Source organism: Etheostoma cragini, chromosome 23 (assembly GCF_013103735.1).
Source record: "Etheostoma cragini isolate CJK2018 chromosome 23, CSU_Ecrag_1.0, whole genome shotgun sequence".
Classification (NCBI taxonomy): domain Eukaryota; kingdom Metazoa; phylum Chordata; class Actinopteri; order Perciformes; family Percidae; genus Etheostoma; species Etheostoma cragini.
In genome coordinates this window covers 16,258,967-16,277,929 of record NC_048429.1, presented here as the reverse complement: position 1 = coordinate 16,277,929, position 18,963 = coordinate 16,258,967, and the positions used below count along the sequence as shown (strand labels likewise).

At 40.4% G+C, this 18,963-nt stretch overlaps 1 long non-coding RNA gene across 1 annotated transcript in view; it reads left to right on the top strand.

Annotated features, from left to right (window-relative positions):
• The first annotated feature begins 2,950 nt into the window (after window positions 1-2,950).
• The window catches only part of LOC117938849, a 16,678-nt gene continuing 665 nt past the window's right edge, over window positions 2,951-18,963 (top strand). The window contains exons 1-2 of the long non-coding RNA XR_004655491.1: window positions 2,951-3,034; window positions 14,167-14,171. This is a non-coding gene — a long non-coding RNA (uncharacterized LOC117938849). The remainder of the gene's footprint in view (window positions 3,035-14,166; window positions 14,172-18,963) is intronic.

The following is an 18,963-nucleotide window of genomic DNA, read 5'->3' as shown; positions in this document are numbered from 1 at the left end:
ACAGGCTGCTGTCACCTTATACAAGCTCAAGATAAACTTCAGAATGTATTTTTACAGAGAGCAAAGGACTGTGGATCTTCCATCAGTTACATTGAAATCCTTCTAGGAAGCAATCTCTTTGCAGTCAGCCAGTATGGACAGGAGGAACAATGTTTTAGGAGCAGTGTTTTAAAAGACTGTTTTTAGTAAGAAAATGGGTTGAGGGAGAAAACTAAAGGAGATTGAGAGAAATTAAGTCATCCTACCTGATGTGGAGTGAAGTCACCTTCCCCACATGGGAGAAAGGGTGTGTGTATATGGGAGAAAGGGTGTGTGTGTATGTGTGTGAGGGAAACGTGAGGAAATGGTGAAGTCATCCAGCTTCTCTAGTGAAGCATGAATACTGCTTGCCTGCAGATGCAGTGCACCAACTAGGCCCCCCCCCCCCCCCCCCCCCTCATCTGCAACACATTGTTGCAGATAACTTTGTCTTTTGTACTCGTTCACCAGCTTTTTACAGTCACTGTACATTTATACTGAACATAGTATCTGTTTGTATTGAGTATCTGAGATTGTCGATTGGCTTCTTTTCTACGTCTTTTATATTTCTCTTATTTTTCAATGAAGTTTTGTGTTTGATGTATCATTTAAAATTGTTACTGTTATGGATGCCTCCCTAACCATTCATTCATAAATTGTTAAATTATCCATCTGTGTGCTAGAGTGCTGTAAAATGCACAAAACTAGCTATTTGTTGTGATTGGAAGGACTCTCCTCAATTTACTATTGCTAAATGTTGATTGGCTTGAGCCAATGTACTGAGATTAGCTTATTTCACTTTATGTTGTTCTTCTTGGAAACTGCACAGAGAGCTAGAAAAGATTAGAAAACACAGGACCTTGGTTGCACATGCATCATGCAAAATTGACTCAACCCAACTGAATGAACACCCACAAACAGAATGATGTGTGTTGTTTTCCTCATGATTGTTCTATAGTCTCTTCTCATTTCTTAACTATCCTGTACTATTTCAGTTTTTCAACCCCAGTTCTCCTTGCACACCTTTTTTAGGACGTTTCAAACCTATAGTTCCATTGCGTTGGTCCCAATAATTGGTTGACTTGATAAACTTGCGTTTTCCCCCTTGGTTTAGTTTGTTTTAACGCAAAAAGAAATTCAAGCAAACCAAAATGCAAAACTAAAAGCCAAGGAGGACATGATTTTGGGGTGGGATTCCGAGTAAACCCATGAAAACAGTCCTGATCAAGATCCTATTTGCCCAGGTATCAAGAGGGCAGCATGCTTTGTAGCTAATCCACGTCTGACCTCAAGCTCCTTTGCAAAGTTTCGTCTTCTGCCTATTAACCAGCATAGGGCTGGGTATTGTTTCAAAATGATACCAGAACAAATACCAGTACCCAGAAAGCGATACAGATACCAATACAGTACTTTATTTAAACACCAAGCTGCCAACTTGATCAAATACACTGCGCGGGACTTCACCACAGACTGTATGGGTTGGAGCTGCTGAGGTTCTGGGCCAATCACACGTCACGTTAAATCAAAGGACGCTTGCAGTGACTGCCTGCAAGCAAATCCATATATAGTCTTTTTTTCTGAGGTCTGGGTACAACAAGGGTTGACTGCAGGTGTCATTTGACTTGAGAAGTTCCAATACTACTTGGTAATGGGTTACTTTGGTCGGTAGTAGAGTACCCAGCCCTGGTCCATCACAGACTTCCATTGGTCTATGCAGTTCAGGTTGGCTACGATAGACTTTAACAGTTATATTAACAAGTTTTTTTTTCTTGAAAACATGTACACATTTCCCTCTCTGATCACATCAGTGAGATACACCAGCTTAGAACCCTTTCCCAGCAGCACAGCACCAGAGTTAATCTAAAACAACACCTTCCATTGGTGGCTGTTAATTAACCTGAGCTGGCTGTCTGCATATGAATATTATATGGAGAAAGCCAGTGGAACAGCCACAGGCCTGAACCGCCTTCTCCTGTCTAGTAAAGCCCGAATGGTCATTTTGCTGTAGATAACACAATATGTTGCTGTGACCTAGGTTTCCTTGCTGCAGGCGTTTTCCATCACAGCTGGTTGCTCAGACGCTTCCCCTCTTGCTTGTTTGAATGTTGGCTAGACAATTCTGACCCTGCAGCCTTTCCTTCCTGTCCTTCTTCCTCCTGCCCGTCATCTTCTGGCTGGTGAGTCTGGATAGGGGGAAATGAGGACTGTCTCATTATCGCCTCAGCTTCCTCTTGGATCTCTTCCATACTGGAGCTGGTCTGGTTTGTCTGGACTGGACGCAAGCTGGAAACAGTCAGCTGTCACCTCTCATCTGGCTGTCTCTGGCTCCCTGCTTAAACCTCCTGTCCATGTCTCTGTAGTCGTAGCCCCGTTTTACTTTGTATCCTATCCTAAGTAAATGTGTCTTTTCTAGGGCTGGGTGCCCACTTCCATACTTTTTAGACATTGACCAAATTTTCTCCTTAGTATCAAGTATCAAAAAATTGAGAATTATTTAATACCAACTTTCAATACCTAAGGAGTAAACCCCGTCAGAGTGGGTGTGCCAATAAGCATGCAGCATGCTTCTCCCATGATCTTATAATGCTGGGGATTTGCTGTGTAACAGAACATGAGCTGAAACAAATTGTTACTTAATGTGTGATTTTGTTTTCTTTTTATTCAAATGGTCTTTGTAAAATTGGTATTGAAAAAAGAATCGCTCAGAACCGGTATTGTTGGCTTCGGTATCAACAGTTTTTAGAGATACCCAGCACTTCTTTTCCCAATTTCCTTGTTTGCTTAAGCTTTAGAAAAATCCGCTAAGCCCTCCTGCTTTATTGTTTTATTCAGAAATGCTAGGCCTGTCACGTTCACAAAGTGTGCTTGTCCCAGAAATGATTGCAATAAACGATATTGCCGTTCTGAGACCATTTTCATCTAATATAATGATAATGAAGGCACACCTTTTCAAACATCAATGAACTTTTATTTGTAGAGAATATTTAACACTGGAACTGGAAGACATTTTAAATATGTGTTTATCTGCCACATGGTGAGTGAATGTTTGTACCAAAATAGTTTTCAGCCTTCATTTTGGCAAAGGTGGAGCTGTTTTTTTCTGCTCCTCTGCAGGACAGCTGTAGGCTCGTACTGGTTAATGTTCTTTGTGTTGTTGGACACATGCAGCCACTTTTCTGAGCGCTTGCGAGACGGACAAGTTGTCACGGAGTGCATGGCTGCTGTCACGCTCACTACTGTATACGCTACCTATTTAGCCCTCAAAGACAGACCTTAAATGAATCCTTTATGTACTGTATGTTTATTTATCGAGTTTATATGTTATGTTAATAATCACAATATTCAAAATTGTTAATGGGAATTGTATATATGTGTAAATGTCTAGTTTAATAGATATATTCATGTTGGCTGTATGAAGCTTTTACACTGACTAGTCAATGAGCCACCCCTGCTTGGTAGAGTTGATATGTTCCAATTTGAGGGGCGGGCTTCAGGCCTATATAGTCTAGCAGTTGCATTTGCTTGGGACAGAGAGCATGAGGAAAACCTGAGCAAGTAGGGCGTAAGTCCGTTGGATCCTCAATAATGACCTGTTTATAGGTCAATAGGAAATAGTGTATGTTTATTTATAATGTCATCTTTTTGACCCTCACGTCACTTTCTTTTATTTTGTGACAGTGTTCTGTATGGTTTGCCTTGATTCAGTTAATTTCTGTATCACTATTTTGCCTCGTCGGCCTTACTTGGGATTGACAATAAATATCTCACCTTGTGTGTTTTCACCTGCTCACAAAAAACAGGACGCTGAGTAACACAGGGGATATCGCTAGGACTACAGTTGAAAATTTGTCAACTGGCTAACACTGGCACATTTACACAAATGTTAATGTGCGTTGTCCTAATCAAATAAATATATCTACTGGTCATATACTTCTTATTTGGCTGCGCCTCGCATTTCCTCTGTCTCTATTTCGATCGATCCCGCCTCCCCACACAAAGACCATGCGACTGACAAGAGGGCTCACTCCTCGTTATGCTGAGAAACCGAGAGTGGTCATCCAGGCTCTTTGGTAGAGAGAGAGAGAGAGAGAGAAGGAAAACAAACTTATTTCAGCTGGAAAAATTATTGAGCTTATTACTCATCACTATCACGCCAGGCCTAAGCAATTCCCTACTTGACATTATTATCATACGAGCTGCCCAGTACAGACCAGTGTGTGTGTGTGTGTCTGCCTCAAACCAGTGACCTTCTATACCCTCTAAGGATCTGTCTGATTTACTCACCTCTCTGATTATTTTTTCCGATAAAGTTTTCTATCCCTGGTCTTGCATTTGTCTTCTGTCTTTCTTGTTTTTCACTTTCTTCTTTCTCGCCTTGCTTCTGTCTGTCCTGTTTTTTTCTGTTTCTGTCTCATTTTCTCTCGCTCTGCTCGCCCTTCCTTGTGCTCTCTACCTCCCGCTCTCTGTCGATCTCTATAACCTCCTCATCTCTCTCCTACCCTTTTTGTCTTTCCAACCTTTATTTATAATTGGCTTTGTTTTTCTTCTGGCCTGTCTGGCTTTCTCTGTCCCCCTCTCTATCTGGGTTTTATTTTCTGCTTCAGTCTCTCTGCCTCTCTCTGTAAGGCTGGCAGACAGAGTCAGATAGCTCATTTTAAACCATGTGATCCCTATGTACCCATGTGCTGGCCATCTACCAGGACACTACAAAGGAAGATGCTTCCCATCTCCTTGATCCTGGATCATAGCGCATTATTAAAGCATTAAAACCCAGGATGATGAGCTTTACGGGGATGTGGTTAGTGCAGCTCTAGAAATTAAAAGGTTTCTTCAAAGTAAGTACACACACATACAGGCTGAATGATTTGAGGGAAATATCTAAGTGCAAGCATCACCAATGTAGTGATTGATATTGTGATTATTTTCCAGACCGTGATGTTGGTCTGTATAGCATTAAACAAGATACATTACAGCAGGCTTCTCTGTGCATCTTCCAGCAGCACGCATCTACTGTAAAAATGAAATGCGTCTCTGTCAAGGGCATCAAATGTCCAAGGGAAAAGAAGTGACTGGAGGACACTGATAGATTTGCAGCTTTTTGTGCAAACAAACAAGATTGAAAACCTTTAAAAAAAAATGGATTAAATGATGGAGTTGTTTAGGTCCTCCGAGGGTTATCTTTTTTAAAAACCAGTTCAGTGGAGAATGGTGATATTACATGTAAACTTAGCTTATTTTCTGGAAGAAACACTACCGGTTTAAGTTTACCCCAGGTCCTAATTTGTGAACATCTCATATATTGAACTTTAAAAATAAGATGCTACACTAAGGAGTTGGGACGTCACAATAACCACGTAGTACTTTAGTTCTTGGTTTTTCTGCTCGCCGCCATCTTTGCCAGTCAAAAAGTATTTATCGTTGAATGCGAGTGAATAGGCTCCTTACTTTTTCAACTCAAGGTCAATATGGTTTTTCACTAATGATAAACCAATAAATTATCCTTGCATTTACAGTATATGGAACATCTTTACTTTTCCTGTTCCGTTGCATTTGGTGATCAACACTTTTAAACTGGCAAGATGGCGGTGAGAGAAAAAACCAATCGCTAAAGTGGGCTGTTCAAAACCTTTCTTTTTAGTAAACTCTGTGTACACAAACAGTGTTCTTAATGCTTAAGTTTATGTGTAGAGCTCCAGCTGATACTTTGAGCAAAGTACCATGTTGTGTCGAGCCTTCTTAGTGTTTTGAAAATAACAATTTTGATGCTCATATCATAGTAGTGCCCCTAGCACTCCCATTTCAAAAGGCCATATGACCGCAATCTTAAAAGTGCCGCTTCCGTCCTAATTATGCTTTTGAGCAAACTTTTGACTTGGCTTTATCTACGGGAACAGCTTTCACTTGGAACTCCAAATCGCTCTGAAAATCTGCTTCTCTCTGCCTTTGTTTTTTACATTGACCCGTTGCCATTAGGGAACGTCAGCGCTTGTTCCAGCGGACCAGCATAACATCTGTTGACTTTAACCTGCTCGGTTCCATGTGGAAAAACACAACGGCAGAGAGACACAGACTTAACTCAACCCAACTGCATGTTAGGAACTTCTTCAGCAAATGTAACTGGCCCAGGATGACCCAAGTGTGTAAAATGCATGCTGTAAAACTGGACAAGGAGGATCTGTGGTGGCCTGGTATATATTTAGCTTACATATATTCTATATGTTATCATGTAACTGGAACGGCAGTAGCTGGAATAAGGTAAACCTACAGTGCATCACCCTGCAGCCATTATTAAGATGCCCTTAACCCTTGGTTCATATTTACCCATTTTTTATATCAATGTTCTTTTTAATTTCCCAAAATAACATGATTGATTCCACACAACACTCTTTGGCAAGTACAAATTTCTACTTTTATGAATTACTTATTATTACTTAATTATTACTTACATATTCCAGTCTGTGACTATCCATCAACATACGTTCCTTTAATTTTAGTCTAAATAATTCCTAATTTTTGCTTTTCTAGCTCACACATTAGGTATAATTTTCTATAAATGAGGTTAATTGACCATGAATTCCAAAAATAACTGGAAAACTCAAGTAAATAAATTAGTGTTATGTAGTGTTAAACATCAAAAAAGTGAAAACATCAAAAAAGTGTTAAAGAAAGGGACAAAAACGTAATGAAAGGTTAAAAACATTGATTAAAAAGCTTTAAAACACCGCAACCGGTTCAGTCGAGCTACATTGCACAAGGCAGCAGTTGTAAATGTAAGTGTGTGAATACAAAACAGGATGGTGAAAGAAAGCATATGTGCTGAGCTGATTATTGGCTGAAAGAGAACGGACCAAACGGACCGATCTGATCTGTGTTTAGCAGGCTGCCTTGATTAATTGAGGCGGCGGCTCACGTTGGTGAAGAGTAAACAGAACCTCCCTGCTGTTCTGCTGTAGCTGGACTTGGCTGCTAACCAGAGCTGTGGATCTCTTCTGTGAATCTAACGCTCATAAGCGTTTCTCTTGTGCATGTAAGACAGTGACTCTGAGAAGTGTTTCTGAGAAGTTGTATCTGTTGTCAACGGTTGTGAGGTGTGGTAACAAAGATGGCACCCAAGCTTTTCCTCTTTCACTTTATCTTCTTCTTCTTTTCGGTCTTCTTCACTTTTTCTCTCCGTGCTTCCAAGTTAGCATCAATCTCTTTGTCACACTTTTATCATCTCTAATCTTCTCAGTTTCTGTCTCTGACACACTCTCACTTTTCTCTCCCTCTCTTATTCATTCGCTGACTTGCTCCCTCAAGCCCAAAACCACGTTGGTAGCTGTAGCTGTGTCTGCGTTTGCTGCATTCCCAACTGCAGCCAACAGCCTCCTCGCACCAACAAAGCCTATTTGCTTCCCTGGCCGTCCTTGGAGGATAAGTGAATAGACGTTTATATTTTGCCCAAGCTAATATTTTTCTCTGTCTCTCTCCTGTACGGAGGGCAGTTGAGCTAGAGATCGTCCTTGGTGATTTGCTGCCAGTGAAGAATGAAGATGTGCAAGGTCGGCCGCGTTCAAGGACGACTCTGGACTCCAGCTGCTGACAGTGGAAGGGACTGCAAACACACAAAATAAACGTCTCGCCTACAATAGGATTAAATGGCAAAATATGACCAATGCTGTTAAAAAGACAATTAACAAAGGATATAAAAAACACAATTTAAAAAATAAATTTTCTCTTGTAGTCCGATTGAAAAATGCACTAACAGAAGCTGAATGAAGAGTTACATCGGGCTCCTCTACAGGCTTGAATGGTGGTGTGTGTGTGTGTGTGTGTGTGTGTGTGTGTGTGTGTGTGTGTGTGTGTGTGTGTGTGTGTGTGTGTGTGTGTGTGTGTGTGTGTGTGTGTGTGTGTGTGTGTGTGTGTGTGTGTGTGTGTGTGTGTGTGTGTGGAGGAGGTCCAGCAGTACATCACAGCCTTGCTAATGGAACACTGCGCTCCTGAAGGGTCCTCAGCTCTACCTCGTCCATCACGGCTCCCACATCCATCCACAGAGGATTATGGGTAGACGCTGACACCTGAGCACACCTGCAGGACTTAAGTCTTGTTTGTGCTTGTCAAGTGCTCTGCCTCTTGTGCTAGGGATGGCAAATCTTAAGTATCTTTTCTGCAACATTAAATATTCATAACTAAATAAGCAACAATCAAATTTAGTTAGTTATTTGTACACTAAAAACATTTTAAGGATTTAACAACCTTCTCATGCACGTACAGTATGATATTGTACAAATACGTATGCACAACAATACATTAGGCACCAACCCTTGGGTTGTCTTTTGTTTTGCCTGTTACAGATTGCATGGTCAATAAAACATTTACATGAAGTTATACTATTTGGACTAATAGTTAAGCTATGAGGGACATATGTTGATGAATAATCACAGACAGATATATGTCAAAGTTCCATCAGGAATTCTGTTTTACCATTTATTATTATTTATTTTTTTTAAGTCAGCACACAATCACACCCGTTATCTAGGAAGACCACACATGCTACAATATCACATATATGACAAATCACATATAAACACAGAATTCAGTGGCCCAATCCAAAAGTCCGGACTCACAAGCTCCGGGCCTTTGGTGTGCGTTCTTACAAAATTCGTAAGGGCTTAGGGTTGAGCCAATGTTAAATTACAAAGGGCGTGGGTTTGAGTACACACTTACCGAGCCCTTCTCGTGAGTCCGCGTCGATGAAGACTTCACCAAAGGGAATTGACCAAAGTTCAAAGCATTGTGACGTTTACCTTTGAGCCAGTAGGGAAATCTGGAAATTACTAAGGTAAACAACAGCCCGACCACGGTACGGAACGGACCTGTTGTCCAGCTTGTAAAACAAGAGTTTGGAAGATTTTTGAATCAGGCAGCTGTCTCCTGTGCCTTGGCCGTGTGGAAACAAACAAACTTAAATGAAAATTCCCAAACCAGCAAGTGTCAGCAACATCTTTTTTAAACGTCGGCAAGGTAACATGCAACGTGCTGTCCCAATCCCATTTGTACCTATGTACACACTTAGCACCTGAGATCAATTAAGTCTGTGAGTCTTTAGTCCTTAGTCCTCAGGGCTCACTTTGGGATTGGGCCAGTGACGCTCTTCACAAGTAACATTAAAGACTACTGTTGGATTATTGTTACTTGCGGAGAGCGTCCATGTTATTTTTGGGCAATTTGGTGGGAGAAAATTTTGTTGAAAAAAAACTAAAATTCTGATTATAAAAACTTTGAAAATGGGTCAAATTTGACCCAAGGAACACAGGAGGGCTGAAACACTGGTGTCCTCTTAAGTAGTACTCCCGGGACATGAACACAAGTGTTTTCCCCTTAACTTCATCCTTGACACAAGCTCTGTTCCCCCGTTTGACCCTGTGTTTTAGGATCTTCAAACTTTTCTACAGCAGCAGTCAATGTGATACGTACAGTTATAAATATGTGGAATACATACAATTACAGTGCATTGCTTTTCATTGCTAGTGTATATGTACGATTGGTTCATAGGAAAAGCCTGAGGGAGGTTTTGGGGTGGATGGTGAATTTAGACTAAGTGGACCTTGTTCTAGCTGAGTCCCACCCACACAAACCAGTAAGGCAAGGACAAAAACAGAAGTGCACAAATCTCTGAAATAAGCAAAAGTGTGTGTTCATGTTTTAACGGACCATGTAAAAAGTAGAGCTGTTGAAATTTATCAATATCGATGCCTCACGATGCGGACATGGACGATTCAGCATCATTGTGGCCATGATTGATTATAACGCAATGATTTCACTCGTTAATTTTCCAGCCGCGGCATAAACAATCCAATGAAAATACCATTCTTAGTAGCCTACACGGTTCATTTAGACCTATGATAGACTTCCGTCCAGGGTAGAGAAATTCATTTTCCCACGGGGCCTCATGACAAACAGGGACTGTTGTGGAGGGCCGGACCGATTCTGGACAATTCTGCTCAATATTTATTTTAAGGCAGGTGGCACGTTCTCAGACGTCTTTTTTTTATATATATTAGCACAGCAGAATGCACCAAACTCCATTTAATGAACTCCCGTTCAGAAAATGGCTTATTGTTTTTGGCGATCTAGCAGGACATCACAAAGCTGGTCTTGACGCTTGCTGCATTTGCAGCTTAACTAGCAAAGCTTCAGATGTCTGTTCCCGTTCTGCATCAGCCAAGTTGCATTTCTCTGCATGTTTAGTATTGTAGTGCTGATTCAAGTTATAATCTTTTAACACAGCAAGCTGTTCTCTGCAAACTGAGCACATGGCTTAACCTTTGACTCAGTAAATAAATACTAAGAAGGCCATGTTTGGTTAAAAACTCACCACTCTGTTCTCTCATTCCCATGAGCTAACATGTTTTAGTGATGACAGCTCATTCACGTCTCCCGCTTTCGGATCGCGAGACAGGGGTTCGACACATTGCAGTTCTTCTTCCACTTCTTTTTAATTGCCACTTGCAACAAAGGAAGAAGCTGTATATGTTGGCACAAACAAAGAATTGTTTTCAAAATAACAGTGCAGTTGTATTCCATGCATTTACAGTTATTTACGTTTATTACTAACTTCACATTGACCTCACGGAGGTCGGTCTGGTTACAATTTAATGTATGTATGTACGTAATTTCTGTTTACATATTCTGTTATGTTTTGCCCATTTAGGAAGTGCCATGTGCTCATTGCTGTAGTTTTATGCATCCAATTTATTTAGTATTGCAAGAGAATGTTTTGTATTTGAACCTTGAAAAGCTGTTGGCTTTAATAAAAGTATTTTACGCATGATTACGCATGACATGATTATCGTATTCACACCCAGTAAAAAGCCGATCGAGAGAAAAGGTTTTCACTTTGCAGTGCTGAAATCTCTTTAAAGCAAACCCTGCTGAGCCAAGGTGCAGGACAACATGCGATCAGTCCCACCGGTTCACCTCTGGGGGGTTGACCAGCACTATTGAGCTCTGTGGTGTTTGCACGTCTACCGGCTTTACATTATTGCCGGCACGTGATGGGGACATCTGCATGCAGGTCTGTAGATGCCTCTAAGCCTCCATTAATTACCAATGGAGCCCGTCACTGTAACAGCTTTGAAATCTGATCACTGACGTCTGATGTTGTTTGTTCATAGGATTGCCTCCGTTTGCTGTTATTGCCAATTATGCAGGAAAAATGACAACATTACATGGAGATTGCTACTGATAATGGGCTCCCCTCCCAGTTGGGGTGTATTGATGCATAGTGATTTGCTGTTCTTCGTAGATTGAAACTGCATTTTCAGTCCTCTATTTACCCAGGAAAGACTTACAGTAGCCAAGCCATCCTTATGGATTTATCAATGCAGAAATTGGCTGCACTGATAAATGGTTCCTGCATCCCTTTGTGAGGGCAGGGAATCAATATATTTTTATTATATCCAAATCGTTATTTATAAAACAGCGTTCAGAGCAGTGTTAGAATCATATTGTATAAAGGTTGTGAGCATGGAAACCAAAAAGATCAGAGCGACTCACGCAGAATCCTCCAGTGGGGAAAGAAGTACTCAGATCTTTAAGTAAAAATAACACTTCCACAGTGTAGAAATACTCTGTTACAAGTAAAAGTCCTGCATTTAAAATGTACTGAAGTTAAATTACATTAGTAATTGCATCAAAAATATACAGTACTTAAAGTACCAAAAGTAAAATTACTACATTGTGGAGAATAATTATAATCATTGGTACCTTAATGTGTTACACCTATGTGCAACTAGAGCTGCAAAGATCAATTGATTAGTTGTCAACTATTAAATTAATCGCCAACCTTTTTAAAATCAATCCGTTTGAGTATTTTTTATGAAAGTCAAAATTCTCTGATTCCAGCGTGCTAAATGTGAATATGTTCTAGTTTCTTCTCTCCTCTGTGACAGTAAGCTGAATAGCTTTGAATTGTGGACAAAACGAGACATTTGAGGAAGTCCTCTCGGGCTTTGGGAAACACTGATCCACATTTTTCCCCACTGTTCTGTCATTTTATAGACCAAACAACTAATCAATTAGCCAAGAAAATAATCAACCTATTAATTGAGCATGAAACTAATCGTTAGTTGCAGCTTGTAAAGATGGAGCTAATTTGAATGAATTACTTGGTAGCTTGTGTACTCCCCCGGGCGTCAATCAAGTATTTAAAAGATTCAAAATTCTTTATTAATCCCGCAATGGGGAAATTCCTAATTTCACAGTTTTATTATTTATAGTTAGCAAAAAAACATTTGCAATATTTGTCTCTGACATGTAGTGGAGTCACAGGAAAAAAAAAAGCAGAAATAGGAAAGTAAACTATCTCTAAATTGTTAAGTTAAGTACTTTAGTAGATTAGGTACTTCCCACCAACGAAAACCTCCACTTCCATTCTATATAACTGGAACTGCGAATAAAATATACGTACAATAACGTGGGGTAAAGTGCAACAGAAGGTCGATAACTATCCAGAGAAAAGGAAAAGGACTCCTACAGCCACGCCTCCAGCACATCTATCACCTCTGCTTTGCTGGCCTTACATGGTCTTACATGTGGGCACACGATGGAGCCGGACCAGGCAGAACTGGTACAGTGGTGCTCATAAGTTTCCATACCCATGCTTGAATTGACTAAAAAGAGGAATAAAAAAATCATCTTTGTAAATAGATCTTAATGCCTTAATTTAAAAAAAGGAAAAATCCAACCTTTTAAGAACACCAATTTTCTTTGTGGATAAATAATGTATTGTAAATAAATAAATGTTCTTCCTTAAAATGCAAGGGGCATACGTATACATACCACTATGTTAAATTCCCATAGAGGCAGGCAGATTTTTATTATTAAAGGCCAATTATTTCATGGATCAGTATACTATGCATCCTGATAAAGTTACCTTGGCCAATCTTGGCCTATCTTTTTGTATGGTGAAGGTTATGTGATGATGTGGGGGGGCTATTTTAATTCCAAAGGCCAAGGGAACTTTATCGGGATGCGTAATATCCTGGTCCATGAAATAACTGGCCTTTAATAATAAAAATGTGCCTGCCTCTACAGGAATTTGACATAGCGATATGTTCACTTAAGCCTCCTGCATTTTAAGGACGAACATTTATTTATTTACAATACATTATTCATTCACAAAGAAAATTGGTGTCCTTAAAAGGTTGGATTTTTCCTTTTTTTCAATCAAGGAATCAACATTTATTTACAAAGATGATTTAATTATTCCTCTTTTTAGTCAATTTAAGCATGGGTATGTAAACTTATGAGCACGACTGTAAATATCCAAACAGACCGGCCCACAGCTTCCTCTAAGCTGCAAGCGACAGGTGAAAGATCCCGCTCAAAGTCAACAGATTGCAGCAGGTGTGTGGCTGCGGATGGGTGAATGTTTATGTGCTCGTAGCTGATTACCCAGGAGGGCAGACGAGAGGGGCAGACAGAGGGCAGGGAGGAAATGATTTCCTTCAGTGTGGGTGGGTGTAGGGGTGGGTGGGTGTTGGTAAGGAAAAAGCTTGTTTTAATTGTTTTTCACCCTATAAAAATGATGCTTTTGAAAGATTGTGCGCTGTTTGTGTTTTTTTACTATCATTTTGACAAAATAATCCTGACTCAAGGTCCACTTACTAGGTTTTTCTTGTCCTTTCAGCACTATCTTCATCAGCGGATGGAAGTTGTTGCCATGGAGTTGTCGTCATGGAGATCATCCATTCATGAAGTTTCCGTCAGGTCATGAAGACCCTGGTGTTTGGTTGAAACCTGGGGAAAAGAAATTACCGTAAGTGGGCCTTTTGTCAAGATTATTTTGTCCAAATACTATTTCCAAGTTTAAGAATGAAGCTTAAGTTATATTTATCATAATTTCTTTTCATCACATTTCTGACTATGATGTATGCTCTGCACTATGCAGTCAAAGATTTCTTTGTATCTTTTTTTAAAAGTAGGTGAAGGAGTCACACTTTCAGCTGCACGAAAAAACCTTTTCCCTGTCTTGGCTGTCACAGCTGCTATCTCCCGCTTCACCTTGCCCTTTCCTGCCCAGCCTCTCTACCTGCTCCCTGAACCTGTCTACCTCCATATTTCCCTTCATACTGTATCGCCATAAGATTCTCATTCATGTCACAGCCACAGTGACCTTGCATTCATGGCTGCGCGATCCGCTTAATCGCCTATAAATTACGTGCCTGGCAATTAGGCGACAAATAATAGCAAACAAGGATGTTTTTCTTACTTTGATAAAGTTATAAGGACAGCCAGATGCTGCTCAGTCCAACCACATTCTATTCCACTTACATGGATAAGATGCCTTGCTCTGTGGAACCTCAGTAGTATGACAGATTTGTCATCATGTCTGTCTTTAGCTCTCCATCCCACTGGACTTGGTTTAAAGGTCTGAAAGCACCAGATACACACACTTTCCTTGATTTTTAAGAAGACAGCACATGTAGAAGCATCACCCAGCTGCTTGACCCACAGCGAGCAGGTTGGGTTGAAACAATTATGAGCAACTGCTTCCTTTGTTTTTATTGTTTACGGACAGATGACAAGACCGCCTTTGCCATAGAAATAAAATGGATAGAAAGGCCATTCCAATTTAAATAGAGAGCCAGCTGCTAAATGAGTCATTTTAACAACTTAATGCTTCACCCACACAAAGCACATTGCTAATGCCAAATGATTTACAGCTGTGTAGGGCTGTACCAAATATCATTTTTTGAGCATCAAAGCTTCGGTTTTAAGCAGAGTTAAGTTTTTGTCGCCGGCATACAAAACAAGTCGTCTGCTGGCTGGACTTGCTGGTTCCGCCATGCTTTCATGCGTCATTTGTCCCAGAGAACCAGGCAAACAGCGGGCTGGGTCCAACGGTCCGCTGACCAAATGCTGATGGGTCTGACAGTCCGTCCTCTCCTTGTTGCATCGGGCCACTCTCCAGTTGTGACACCCTTTACAGCCCCACTAATGAGTGTTGTCACCATGACAGCAACAAAAATCACCATTTTGTTTTGTAGTCTACTCATCAAATGACCAAGGCAAACAGTTTAATGGCCTTTCTATCCATTTAATTGCTATGGCCTCTGCTCTCATTTGATTGGACAACAGAGACATTTCATGTGCTAATTTTAATAAAAGAAATATATGTATGGAGTCCATGGTAAACAGGATGAGTTGTTTGTTATATTTTGGGTATGAGCCAGTAGCATACATCTTTACTGAGCTTTGTCCAGCAGCAGTGTTACTTTGTTACCTTGCACATGGCACCTTTTAATATGGAATTGCTTTAACTGCTTAGAGCCCTATCTTGCACCCTGTGCAACGCAAGTGTCTTTCCTAGTTTAAGACCGACGCAGTTGTCAGTTTGCCATCCAGCGCCCAAGTTGTTTAACTAGCAAATGCACCTAAATGTATTTTATTCAGTATTGTGTTTTCATAATTTTGGATTTCATGTTTTGCTGTATTGTTGTATGTCTTGTCCTTTTGTCTTTCTGCTGGCTGTACAAACAATTGCCCCCTGGGGACAATTAAGTTACCTTGACTTGACCTGTGCCCATCTTTGCGCCCACGGGCGCTGGTCTTACAGGGAGATGTGTTCAGGGTGCGTTCTGTGCGTATTGCTGTCTTGAGGCAGCGGGAATGATCGCCAACGACCAACAAAAACCTGGTCCAAAGTCAATAGCGCAGCCTTTCATTGTTATTTAAATAGAAAATTAATAAAATGCACCTAGGCTTATGCACAGTGCGCACACATTGCTTGTTACAAACACACACACACACACACACACACAAGAAAGCGCAGCAGCACACAAACATGCAAAATATTACAAATAAAAATATGACGTTGCAAATCCTCCATCATAATAGCAATGCGCCAAGGTCGAAACACCCCTGGCTTTTAATGGGAATGGGAGATTAGACTCTGATTGGTTGATTGCATGTTACACCCAAAACACACCTATGAATAATGAACAATAAGTCCATCCCTTTTGAACCATGTGCCCGGTGCACGGACCCTTTTTTCCGCCGTCAAACTAGCAAAAGTGGATTTGGACACGCCCTAATCATAGCTGCGCTTCACGCCGTGCGCTTAGATTGTTAATATAGTGGCCTTAATGTTTATAGTACTCGTTTATCTGTGTAGTCTGTTCAGTGTTGTATTCAATATGGGTTGTTTGACGGCTTATATATCGTTCTATAGTCATGTAAGCAGCACAGCTGTCCCACTCTTCTTATTGCTGTACTGAAAGCAATTTCCCTCGCCATCCCCTCTGTTCCTCAGCAGACATGTGTAGCTTTGTTGGCATGACAAGATGGTGTGCAAAATGAAATCAATTGTCTGTCTTTTCAGAAACTCACTGTTGAACTGAGGATGTTTCCTTCTATTCACGATGAATTCAGTCCAGAAGAAAAAGTATACAGTCTCATACTGTGTGTGTCACAGTGGGCTTTATGACTATTGACAAATTCCAGATGTCACGTTTAATGACAGTTAACTTTGTTCGATATGAGAGGGGAATATACCAGTCCTCTTTAAGTGTATGTTTAATTTAATCTTTGTGTAAAATGGATATTCTATTTCTAATGTAATTACATATTTAATCTTTTGAAATGACCCTCTGACACCATGTCTGACTTATTGTTATTTTACTACCAGCCTAATTAGGAAAAGGAGGGGAACCTATTATATTTTATTCCCGTTAGTCAGAAGAGACTGAATACATAAACATTGAAAAATATAGATGTATTGCAGAGATAAATTTACTCTGCCCCTCCCTGACACACAAAACCCCAATACAACATTGCTTTTTGCATGCAATATAACAAAACCAGCAGATGCTCAAAAGCGTTAGGCTGGTGTTATTCTATATTTTTCTTGAAGTCCAAAACAACAATGCGTTAGTCCTACTCTCAATACAACATGCCTTCTCTGTCTGAGTCATCCCCAAGCTAATTGGTTCCCACTGAAGTCATAAAAAGGCTCAGTAATGGCTTAAACAGCTGGGCACCGTTAACATTACACCTGCAAGCATAAGCATATCACATTGATATTGTGGGCATGCTGATGTTAGCATTTACTGTATGGCATACATGTCAAGCAATTAACTATTTCAGGTTTTGGGAACCGAAACATCCAGAATTTAAAAGTAAAATTGGAAAAGTGTTTCCTTACTTAAATGTTGGCAGAACAGAATTCCTGAAGGCCACCTTCGTTGATCACAGATGTCGCTTCTATTCCTCACTGATTTGTTTACTCATAGCCAGCCCGTTCTCGTCCCTGCCAGCCAGTCATGTTGTGTGAAGGTAAATTGATCATAACCGAAGCTGAGCAGCCCAGTCATTTTCCCATTTTGCTGTGGCTATTGATCCTTTTCTCTGTACAGCCAAGTCGAGTCAAAATCTATTAGCCATCAGATTAAAACCCAACATTCTGTGGGAGGGTCATTTAAATAGATACTACACCCCCCATCCTCCCAGAGAGGGCAGAGAGTCTAAAATAATTTCAGATAGCAGTCCGGCGGCTCAGGGTACATCATGGTATCCATCATGATCTAATCACTGTCACCGGTATTCTCCCAGTCAACGGGGGACTCAACAGAGAGGCTGCCAGAGGCAAACCCCAAACATTAAAGGATTTCTTTCAGAATACATTAAATATCATTGATAGAATCGTAGATTATCAGTTGTTGCAAATCATGCATATATGCAACAGCCTTTGAATTCTTCAAAAGCTGGATGGCATCTTAAAATAAAATTCTGAAAGAAATTAAAAGAATTGTGAGTGCTGAAAAGAAAACCTTGGCAGCAGATGATTGTGTGGAGTTTATGGAGATCTTGATTAATAACAGCCGGTGACCGACTGCTTCTCCGTCCTTGGGTGGCGCTTAGCTCCGGACGCAGCGACGTTAGCTCTGCAAAATAGTCTCAGAAAGGAACTTGTTTTGATGAAACATTTGCACCCCATAATAGAAAATGCCACATACAATATTAAATAAAGTTAAATGTTCACACAACACAGTAACATTAACTATTTAATTCAGGTTTATAAATGGTTACACCTCATTTGCATGTACCAATGTATCACCGTGTGTACTTTGTCCACAGCAATACCCATCAGTCGGTTCCAAAACATCCCAGTTAGACAGTCACATATTCCTTGTAAATCTTTACAATCATTCCCCGAAAGAACCAAGCACGATCCAAATTTACGCTGTTTTCAGCGTGTAGCTCTTGATGTTGCCAGTAACCAACGGAATTTTGCAAGTCAGGACATCGTGCGAATGATCCAGAGGCGCCGGAGATTATCCAGTAAAGTAACTGTGGTTGACCCAGACTAGGTTGAGAGTAGACGGAGAAATGTGCAGCTTAGTTAGACACAACACTACAATACATGATCCTGCACACATATACATGGCGTGTTAATAATGATGCGACACAAAACCAAATTGTGCTAAAAAATATAAGCAGCATATTTGCTGTCAAATGTAGCAGACAGTGCTACATTTAGTAAAACTACGTTACTACACTATACTGACAGGATTGCATTTTACTAAACTACTACTAAATGATCACAACTGTACACATGCTAAATGAAAAGGCTAGCTTTGAGTGCCTTAGATCAATTTAAAGGAGAGTGTACTCAAAGCACAGAGAATAATTAGCTTTTTTGTGGTTCACAGCACAGGTCAAAGTATCAATGTCCAGTCCAGTGGAACAGCAGATTGATCCTTTTTTGAAACACAGCAGCCAACTGAAGTGTTTTAAATTTAGATCAAATTTACATTTATTATGGCGTCAGAGCATCTGCTTACACACAAACATTGAACCCCTATTTTGCTAAAAAATAATCCAGGACTTCCGGTTTGAGCGATGACGGAGTAGGTCGCAATCCGGGAGAGCTCTGTTGAAATCCTTTCTAAATTCGGTTAA